This window comes from Puma concolor, chromosome A3, assembly GCF_028749965.1.
Source record: "Puma concolor isolate L17-30 chromosome A3, mPumCon1.1.hap2, whole genome shotgun sequence".
Classification (NCBI taxonomy): domain Eukaryota; kingdom Metazoa; phylum Chordata; class Mammalia; order Carnivora; family Felidae; genus Puma; species Puma concolor.
The window spans coordinates 131161343-131172718 of record NC_141669.1 but is presented as its reverse complement, the minus strand read 5'-3'; the positions used below and the strand labels follow the sequence as shown (position 1 = coordinate 131172718).

Here is an 11376-nt window from a genome sequence, read left to right as displayed (position 1 = left end):
TTTGTCAAAATTGAGAAATTAACTTGAGTAAAATACTATTGACTCAACTCTGCAGTTCATTACGATTGCATCCATTTCCCACTGATGTTCTGCTTCCTGTTCCAGGACCCAATCCAGTATAGCACGCTGCATTTTTCTAAAGTTTATTGATTTGATTTATTCATCTCTACACCCAATATGGGGCTTGAACTCATGACCCCAACATCAAGAACTGCTGTTCTTCCCACAGAGCCAGCCAGGTGCCCCATCACGTTGCATTTTCAGTGATATTTTTCCTAATCTTATTTTGTTTTCAGCACATTCTTTTTTTTTCTTTCGCCATGCAATAAAAAATCCTGGGACAGTGGATTTTTGAAAGGAATCCTAAAGTCGATTTATTTCAGTAATTCCTAAATGGCGGTACACATTTTACTAGTGGTACAACTGAGATAATTTTAGGTAGTATACTGATAAACCGTTTTTACTGAAATAATTATGTATATATTTTAATGGCTTTTAGAAAAATATATAACAAGGGGCACCTGGGTGGCTCAGTGGGTTGAGGGTCTGACTCTTCATCTCTGCTCAGGTCTTGATCTCAGGGTTGTGAGTTCAAGCCCCACTTGGGGTGTGAAGCCTACTTAAATTGAAGAAAGAAAGAAAGAAAGAAAGAAAGGAAGGAAGGAAGGAAGGAAGGAAGGAAGGAAGAAAGAAAGAAAGAAAGAAAGAAAGAAAGAAAGAAAGAGGAAGGAAGGAAGGAAGGAAGGAAGGAAGGAAAGAAAGAAAGAAAGAAAGAGAAAAAGGAAGGAAGGAAGGAAGGAAGGAAGGAAGGAAGGAAGGAAGGAGAAAGGAAGGAAGGAAGGAAGGAAGGAAAGAAAGAAAGAAAGAAAGAAAGAAAGAAAGAAAGAAAGAAAGAAAGAAAGAAAGAGGAAGGAAAGAAAGAAAGAAAAAGAAAGAAAGAAAGAAAGAAAGAAAGAAAGAAAGAAAGAAAGAAAGAAAGAAAAAGGAAGGAAGGAAGGAAGACAAGAAAAATATACAACAAGCCAATTAAGACCACCTTACAGGTATTATTTGCGAGGATGAGGCTAGATGGAAAAAAGGGAGTCCAAATAGAGATAGCATAAAAGAAAATATTAAGTAATTGTACAAGGGGATTCACAGGTGAGTACAAGCAGGAGCTTGGAAAGACTCCTCTCTTTCAAACCCTTTCTTAGGCACTTGAGGAAACTGAGGCCCAAGAGGGAAGCAGGCTGGTGCCTCCCAGCTCCCAGGCCCATCTCCTCCTGGGGAGCCGTATCCCCAAAGAGGAATGGTGGTCCTGCGTGTCCTGTTGGGCAGTGAGTACAGTTCTGGGCTTGACATCATTCTAGCCGGTGAGACAGGACAACAAATCTGCCTGGGTCTCCAGGAAGGTTTTCCTCCATCTTTGAAAGGGACCCAGTCATCACCAGTGGACAGGATCCATTAACCACGGTGCCTCCACACGACCAAGGCTCCACAGGAACGAGGAATATCTGTTTGTGTTCCCCAACACAGAGGGGTCCCCAAAGCACACTGCCCTGCGGGAAAGGCCGGGAGAAGTGTGTCTGCTTCTTTTGCTGCTCACCGTCTTGGACGGGGGGCAAGACACAAATACATATACTTGTCTGCCTACGTGAAAAAAATCACGGGGGCGCCTGGGTGGCTCAGTCGGTTAAGCGTCCGACTTCGGCTCAGGTCATGATCTCACGGTCTGTGAGTTCGAGCCCCGTGTTGGGCTCTGTGCTGACAGCTCAGAGCCTGGAGCCTGTTTCAGATTCTGTGTCTCCCTCTCTCGCTGCCCCTCCCCCACTCGCACTCTGTCTCCGTCTCAAAAACAAACATTAAAAAAAAATTCTTTAATTAAAAAAAAAGAAAGCAATCCCCAAAACTTGAGAAGAGAATAAAAAATTAACGGAACTAACTGTATATTTAGTTGGTAGCATAACCATACATAAGGGAAAGATGTCAAGGGACTTAACACACATAATTTGGCTCTGTCTTTGCTGCCATAAGGACAAAAAGAAATGCAAATAATGTATCTTCAAAACTATTTTTCCAAGGTGCCTGGTGGGCTCAGTCGGAAGACCATGTGAGTCTTGATCTTGGGGTCGTGAATTCGAGCCCCGCGTTGGGTGTAGAAATTAGTTAAATAGAAACTTAAAAAAAAATAGAACTAAAAAAACCCCCCAAAAACCACAACTCTTTTTCCAGATAGGTGGTGTTAACATTGAATGTCTTTCATTTCGTTTCCTCTGCATGACTGCTCACTTCTTTTATAAAATTGACATCATTCTGAATATATGTTCTGTAACCCATTTTTCAAATTTTTTGTGACTGCGCGAAATTCTTTGCGGATCCCTAACGTGTTTTTCTGCATCTGCTACAATGTGAATGCCACGAGGGCAGAGCCTTTGAACAGTGTTTTCCCAGCCTTATTCCCGTATCCCAATCTAAATTTTGCTTATGTGTTTAATGGCTGTACAGATACTTAATAGTTTCCTTTAAAGCAACTCACATTTTTTTTCTTAGCCTAACGTTATGCAGTTGTCTTCTCGAAAGTGTGGGCTTGATGAACTAGCTATACATTCTTCTAATAGGAATGAATATAAATACATGACTAATACAATTCAAATGTTCATCTGCATATTATTGTCAGTCATCTTGCCTACACCCAGAGGTGGGTGTACCCCATTTTGACAAAGTTCTATAGCATCATATTTAAACAGACTTTAGGGGTTTCTTTTATTATCCACTTTGCACATGTGTCTACATTCTATGAGTTTTGACGCACTCTGAGAGTTGTGTGACCACCACACAATTAGGATTCAGAAGAGTTCCGTCAGCCCCCAAAATTCCCTCCCGGTGCCTCTTTGTAGACGGCTCTCCTCTGGACAGCCCACGGTCTCCTACTGCTGGGTCATCAAGTTGTTTCCTAGTTTTCTCTTTGATGATTAACTCGCTTCCTTTCAGTATTGTTGTGTTTGAGGCCCTCTGGGATAGCTCCGAATTGTAATCAATCTGGGGTTTTAAGCACTTATATAAATACCCAGATGGACATAACTTACCCGGTTTTTCTTCTACTTTAATTCTGTCTCCCCAAGATTTTATGCATTTATGAGGAAGCCATGTTTTCTGATGTCTCCGAGCACAATGAAAGAAAAACGGTGTAAACAAAGGTGGAGTACCTCAGATCTAATACACAACACACGTGGGTGCCCGGTTTGGGCTTGGGGTTTTTCTCTTTCATTCCCTGGGCCCTTCCCCATGCTCCTGTGGTAGGCAATCCAGCCCTGACCCTAACGATACCAGCCAGCACGTGGACCCCTCACCACCAGCCTGTGACCGTGAGAGACATCACTAATCGATCGCCGCACTCTTCACCTGTCCCTCGATGCCTCAGAGCCCTTCTCAACCAGCACTCCAGGCTGCACCTGTAGGTGCTTAGGTTACGGTAACGTCTCTCTCTTGATCTGTTGGGTCTCTGAGCCCACGTGTCTTTGATCTTCACGGCTCCGTTCACTTCTCCCCAGTGTAGACTCAGGTCTACAGTCCCAGCTTAGGGCTGGGAGGAGGGTGTGACTGGAAGGGGGTAGCACAAAGTAGTCCTTTGGGGTGCTGGGGCCGTTGTGTGTTCTGATGGTAATGGTGGTTACACAAATCGGTATATGTGTTGAAACACATCGAAACGTACATCCCCAAAAAGGAAGACTTAATTTTAAAATGTTATCAGAAGTGAGAGTGGGCCAGCCAGGCACCCATGAGTCCACTCTATTAATGGAACGTAGTGAACCAATTTCCAGCCTGGGTACTCTGACTCGTTAGGCACATTTCATACACAAGTGTACTTATGTCTTGATCCCAGCGAGGCTGGGAAGTATCGGCCAAGGACAAAGTGAACTGTCTCGTTTTGAGTTTTTCTGTCTGGACCACAGGTATTCAACTCTTCACCCCATTGCTTCCCCTGGAGCTTGGATCCCAAGCGTCCTGGAAAAGCCACCTTCTTCCCTTCTCCTCACTTCTCCTGGTCTGAATCCTGCCCGTCCAAACAGTTCCCTTTCCTACCCCGGCCAACCTAGACGAAGAGATGAGTTCATTTCAATTCACGCGGCACCTGTCCTGATCTGGATCAGGGGAGACCTTTCTGGAAATGGATCAAGGCAGTGCTCTGCGGGGTCAGGTCTTAGAAGGGCGTACGGATTCCACGTAGTAATTCACGTAGTAATTCATTCCACGTGCTCCAGCCGGAAGCGGTGCTTGCCGAAACTATTCCACCGTGGTGCTCCAAATGTGGTCCCAGGCCAGCAGCGTCAGCAGCACCTGTAAACTTGTCATAAAAGCAAATTCTCGGTCCCCGCCCCCGACTTACTAAATCAGAGACTCTGGGGGTGCCGGCCAACAGTGAGCGTTTGCACAACCCCCCCGCCCCCCCCCCGAGTGATTTTCGCACTTGCTGAGAAACGCTGAGGTTTGAGAGCCACTGGCCTAAGGTACTGGTCCCCCTCCTGACTGGGTATTCCGGGGGCCTGTGAAATCCCGACATCCAGGTAGGGGATGATGGCATCCGGGACAAAAGTGGCAGTGACGGAGGGGATCAGAGGTGGTCAGACACGGGATGTATTTTTGTGGCGGAACCAGTAGAATTCGCTGACGAGCTGGAGGAGAATCGAAGAATTAGAATCACCTGGGGAGCTTTGAAAACTGCCGGGCCGACCCCCCTCCGCCCCCGATCCTAGGCATTGCGGTGTTTCTTAGAAGCTTTCCAGACCTTTTCCAACGTGCAGCCAAGAGTGAGCAGGAACCTCGAAAAGCATTTCTCAAAAGTGCGATGTGCACGGGGACCACCCGGGGATCCCGTTAAATGTCGGCAGGTGGTGTTGGAGCCCGAGAGTCCCCGCTTCGAGCAAGCACCCACATGATGCAGGTGTTGCTGGGGCCACTGGCCCGTGGACCGCGCTTGGAGCACTTCAAGCAGGATCCCGGCTCCGTCGGAGGCTCGTCGGCCTGCCAGCTTCCCCTTGTCTCCTACCCTGCACCCAGTCAAAAGGTGAGTCCTGTCAACACTGCCTTGCGATATCCAGAGACTCACTACTTCTCACCTCCACTGTGCTAGCCCTCCACCGCTCTAAGGGCAAGTAACCACTGGGCTTCCCTACTGGTGACTGTTTTCTGTGCAGCAGCCAGAATAACCATCTGAAACCTTGGCCCAGATCGCACTGTCACTCTGCTTAATTCTGATCGCTGGTCTGACATAATCTGCAACACCTGTCCCATCTCTCTGACTTCGCTCCCTACCCCTCCGTCTCTCCCACATCTCTCCAGCGATGCCAACCAGAACCACAAGCACGTTCCTGCCACAGGGCCTTTGCACGTGCTCTTGTCCCTTGAAAGCTCTTCTCTATCTGCATCACTCGCTCTCCACTTCATTCAGGTCTCTGCTCCGCTGGCCCCTCAACCATCCTATTTAGCCGTCACCCCCTGCCACCCTCCACCTTCTTTCACTCTCCTCCCCCTGCATTCATGATCCCTTATTGCGTAACAGATTATCCCCAAACTTGATGGCTTACAGCAGTAGTAATGATTTATCATCTCACTTGGTTTCCGTGGGCCACAGATTCAGAAAGGGCACAGGGCGGAATGGCTTCTGTCTCTCCACACTGATTGGGACCTCAGCTGGAAGGCAAAAAGGCTGAGGCCTGAGATCACCTGAAGACCTCTCACTCACAGGCTGGCTGTCACCTGGAACCCTCAGCATAGCCTCTCTGTGTGGCCCGAGTTTCCTCCCAGTGTGGTAGCCGGATTCTAAGGGTGAGCGTCCCAGGACGTCGAAAGAGGGCCAGGCAGAATCTGTATCCTTGGAAACCACATCACACGGCTTTACCACATTCTGTTAGATGTGGGCTCTCAGTCCAGCCCACATTCGAGGGCAGGTGAATAGACTTCACTTCAGACCTATTTTAAAAGGCCCACACTGGCCCTTACCTGGCCGTGTCTTTCCTGGGAACCGTATCACTTCCTGATGTGCTACGTTTCTATTTCTGGTCGTGTGTGTGTTGTTGTCCTTTCCCGTCCGAACGTCAGCACCTTGTTGGCCTCGATCACTCCCCCACCCCCTTTGCTCACGACCAGGCATGACAAAGAGCAGGTGCCCGATATCTGTTTTCTGCCGGAGTCTGTTACCGTAAGGGAATGCCTGTGGGATTTGGGAAGCAGTCCTGCTGTTTTCTGGAAACCCAAAGAAGCTGCATGAGTGGAAAACAGTCTGCTAATGGGGAAGAGGCTCAAAGAGGCTCGCGAGTGGCTGAGATGTCCCTTGTCGTCCACCTTCGGGAAGGACTCCCGCTCTGCCGTTCACGTGAGACGGTCCTGCCTTCCCAGACAGGCTGCTTGCTCCCAAAGGGGAAGGGCCATGGACGCGTCTTAGTTGCTCGGTGTCCCGCTCCAGAGGCAGCGTCCTTAAAACTCAGTGGCTACCTAACTGAAAGGCACCACAAGTGGTGGAAGGGTAGTAGCAACTACCTTTTAAAACGAGGACCCTCGGGGCGCCTGGGTGGCGCAGTCGGTTAAGCGTCCGGCTTCAGCCAGGTCACGATCTCGCGGTCCGGGAGTTCGAGCCCCGCGTCAGGCTCTGGGCTGATGGCTCGGAGCCTGGAGCCTGTTTCCGATTCTGTGTCTCCCTCTCTCTCTGCCCCTCCCCCGTTCATGCTCTGTCTCTCTCTGTCCCAAAAATAAATAAATACGTTGAAAAAAAAATTAAAAAAAAAAAAATAAAACGAGGACCCAGAGTGAAAAGCAGCCAAGAGTCCGGGTACGGAAAACAATTTATACTAGGGGCTCCTGGCTGGCTTAGTCAATAAAACATGGGACTCCTTTTTTATTTTATTTTATTTTATTTTATTTTATTTTATTTTATTTTATTTTATTTTATTTTTTATTTATTTTATTTTATTTTATTTATTTATTGGGGGGGGGAGGGAGCACGTGTGCGTGCACTCCCCTGGGGAGGGGCAGAGAGGAAGGGAAAGAAAGGATCCCGAGCAGCCTCCTCGGATGTCAGCGCAGAGCCCCCCACGGGGCTTTCACCCCCCAGCCGTGAGACTGTGACCTGAGCCGAAACCAAGAGTCGGACGCTGAACCAGCTGAGCCACCCAGGTGCCCGAGCATGGGACTCTTGATCTTGGGGTCGTGAGTTCAAGCCCCACGTAGGGTTCAGAGTTTACTTCCAAACAAAAAGCAGGAGTCTGGTATGCTGCTGGGAACTCAGTACAGATCTGTAGAGTGATTGGGTCCCCGTCATCAGGTCATGCCTTCACGTTATATACTGTTTTGAAATCAATAACGGACGTGTATGATTTGGAGGTAAATAAATGCATCATTCGGTCATAGGCTGCCAGCTCCTGAGAAGCCACATCCGGACTAAAGCAGAGGAAGGCCCATCACCTAGAAGTACTCGGACACTGAAGTGCCTCCTGTTGGGTGAGTCTGCTTTACTATGTTAACACAGGGCAGCTGAGGTAGCATTTTTAGAATTTTGTGCGAGGACGGAGACCAGTTGGAGCTTGAGAGTTCCTGTCGTTGCAGATCCTTCAGTCACTTTGTCCGCCGGCACGGATGTTTCTCTTTCTTCGTATGATGATCAGGGATCCGAAAGGCTAGGGAGGCACCGTTTGTTCCCGGCGGAATGGCAGGCTTTGCAGCAATTGTTGCGTATGGACCATATCAATTGAAGAGCAGGGGAGGTACTAGAATGTCTGTTCAGCTGATCCACGTGCGCGTGGCAACCCAAGGCTTTGTCGTGGGAGCAATGACTCTGGGTATGGGCTATTCCATGTGTAAGGAATTCTGGGCAAAACCTAAACCTTGGAAAAAGAGAAGCTGTCATGGGGCGCCCGGGTGGCTCAGTCGGTTGGGCGTCCGACTTCAGCTCAGGTCATGATCTCACGGTCTGTGAGTTCGAACCCCCGCGTTGGGCTCTGTGCCGACCGCTCAGAGCCTGGAGCCTGCTTCGGATTCTGTGTCTCCCTCGCTCTCTGCCCCTGCCCCGCTCATGCTCGGTCTCTCTCTCTCTCTCAAAAATAAACATTCCAAAAAAAAAAAAACATTTAAAAAGAAAAAGAGAAGCCATCCTGGTGTTGTTGGTGGTGCTTGCTCTGTACATCTCATGGTGAGTTTATATGTTGAAAATAAATGGCTTGAGTGGGTCAGACAACAACGTGGGAATTTAAATATTGTCTTCCTTTCTTGCAGGCTCAATTTGCCTGGTAACCAAATTACTAATACCTAGTTAGCCGGGTCATTCCGGGGAGTCCCATTAGCCCAAAGGAAACACGTCACTTATAAACGTACTCGTTAGCGGTAAAACATGCATCTTCTTAAAGTCTTCTGACGAAATGAGTGGCAAAGAGAACAACCTGGCAATCCCGAACTCCTCCCAGTGGCTGCAGATTGTCACGTGCTTTGGATGTTCTGTAGGAATCCTCTTTAATTTAACTTTTTTCTGCCTGTTTTGCAGCCTGGTCGAGCACTTCAGTTTCTAGGGCTCTTCGACCCCTTTCAGAGCGATGCATAGAATATGCTTGCCCACAACTGAACGTGTGTGTGTGTGTGTGTGTGTGTGTGTGTGTGTGTGTTTAAACCAAACCTAAAAACCTGATGACAGCTGCTTAGAAGTAGTATTTATTTCAGAATCCTGTGTACACATGAGAATAACTTCAGTATGGGTCCCAGTTCAGCTTTTTTTATAGCTGCAGAATTATATTTATGCTGCTGTTGTATTAGAATAATTTTTAAATGTCATCTGGAAATGGGAATGTGTATTTTAAGGACTAACGCAAAGGTAAATGGAAAACACTTTTTAAATGTATGAAATTTGTTTATGTTTCTTTGTAAGAAGCATAGATGTGAACAAATTACGTATAATCGAAGTGATTAGTGATTTGTCAGCAAGGTGGTTTGGTCAGACATTATACACAAACTTTGGTATATTTCAGAATGCTTTATTGCACTTGTGGAATTTTCTTGTCTGACCTGAATTTACATTCCATGGTGGTAACATCGTAAATGTAGTGTTATTAAAGTAAGTGAACACACACACACACACACACAATTTGTGCAAGGACGAAGGACATTTACGTCCGTGTGATTCTCTGAGAATGATGGCCCCTGGGGTTGGGCAATAGATTGCTCCTGTCTTCCAGCAAGGTTTCTTCCATGGCCACTCTGCTTTCCTTGGAGAACTCCCTCCCCACCTGGACCGTGGGGAGACTGCCAATCAAGGTGTCTTATTGTGTCTCCCCCACCCACTCACCTAGAGATCAGCCAATTAGAGAGCTCTATTCCAGTCTCCTACCAACAGTGCCTCCCTGATTGGTTCAGAGATGAGCAAGGGCTCACACTGAGCCTATCAGAGCACACCTTGGGGCTCCTCTGCCAGAGTTAGCATGGAGAATAAACTTAGCCTTAAAGGTTAAGGAAAACTCCTCAAATTGGATGCCTTTAGGTCCAAGTTATCCTCCGCTTCAGCTCTGTCCCAGACATTAGATCTACTTAGTGGCCTTATCGCGAAGGCACAGAGATTTCTCTCCCTCCCCGTAATGGCCATCCTCACAATACTGATTCACATATACCCAGAAATTCAATTTGGGAAGAGAGATGGGCTGGCAATTGTAGGGGGAAAGAAAGTAGTGGCCTCCTAGCTTTATATTTAGAGTATTCTTTAAAAAAAAAAAAAAATGGAGGGGTGCCTGGCTGGCGCAGTCGGTGGAGACGTGACTCTTGATCTTGAGGTTGTGAGTTTGAGCCCCATGTTGGGTGTAGAGATTACTTAGAGTTAAAATCTTGGGGTGCCTGGTGACTCAGTCAGTTAAGCGTCCGACTTCGTCTGAGGTCATGATCTCACCGTTGGTGAGTTTGAGCCCCGTGGGGGGCCTCTGGGCTGACAGCTCAGAACCTGGAGCCCACTTTGGATTCTGTGTCTCCCTCTCTCTCTGCCCCCTCCTCTGCTCTCCCTCTCTCTCTCTCTCTCTCTCTTTCAAATATAAACTTAAAAACAAAACAAAACAAAATTAAATGTAAAATCTTTAAAAAAAAAAAAAAAAAGGCAGAGGGGAGGGAACTCTGGTTGCATATTGGTACCAACAGTGACCAGGTTTAAATTTGGATGCTGAATTCCTGACACTGAAGGGTTTGACCCAGCCTCTCATGCTTACTCCTGTCTATTGCACGGTGATTCTATGCTAGTCATTGTGGTAAGCTCTGAGAACACAACCATGAGAAGACGTACCGTGCTGGGGAGGAACAGCGGAACATCAGAATTCAGCTCCCCCTGGCCATTCGCTATGAGAACTATTTTCTAAACCCACTTACCCAGAGCCCCCCGGCTGTGTAGCCTCAAACCTGACAGACCCATTTTCTTCCTCAGGGTACTTGAAATTCGATAAATTCCAGAAAATATTCTCAGATTTGTCTCCCACCCTGGCTCCTGGTCACTGAACTTGAAACAAGTTGAACTTTCCGAGTTTGGTTTTATTTTGTGGGGGCCATTTGTTTTTTATTTCAAAATAAATTGATCACAGACGTTATCCAGATTCCAGAGTTGTTAAAAAAGTGGGCAAAAAGGTTTGAACCATGGGCTACGTGGGCGGCTCCGTCGGTGGAGCATCCGACTCTTGATTTCCGCTCAGGTCACGCTCTACGGGTTCATGGGATTGAGCCCCTGCATGGTATTAGCATGGAGCCCACTTGGGATTTTCTCTCTCCTTCTCTCTCTCTCTCTCTGTGCACTCCTCCCCTGCTCTCTCACTCTGTCTCCAAAACAAAAAACAAAAACAAAAAAAAAAACTGAACTTAAAAAAAATGTTTTTAAAAACTCAATCCAAAAGAAAGCAAGAAAAAATAAAAAGATGAGACAATAGCAAACAAAGAGCGAGATAGCAGACTTAATTCCAACCATAGAAAAAAATCACTCTAAGTATAAATGTGTAAATGACCTAAACATTCCGATTAAAAAACCGGAGCTTGTCGGGCTGCATAAAAAGGCAAGAGCCAGGCCACCTGGGTGGGTCAGTCAGTTGCGTGTCAGTTGAGTCCTGGGATCGAGCCCCGCCTTGGGCTCCCCGGCCGAGCATGGAGCCTGCTTGGGATGCTCTTTCTCTGTCTTTCGATGCCCCTCTCTAAGAAAAAAAAAAAAAAGACAGGGGCCAAAAAACCAACTTTAAATATAAAGACACAGATTAGAGGGGCGCCTGGGTAGCTCAGTCAGTTAAGCCTCCAACTCGATTTCAGCTCAGGTCATGATTTCACAGGATTCTCTCTCTCCCTCTCTCTCTGCCTCTCCCCGCCCCCCTCCATCTCAAAAATATATAAACATTAAAAAAAAAA

At 47.2% G+C, this 11376-nt stretch overlaps 1 pseudogene; it reads left to right on the top strand.

The window, feature by feature from the left end:
• The first annotated feature begins 4858 nt into the window (after window positions 1-4858).
• Window positions 4859-8029, top strand: LOC112869107 (HIG1 domain family member 1A, mitochondrial pseudogene; annotated as a pseudogene).
• Window positions 8030-11376: the final 3347 nt, after the last annotated feature.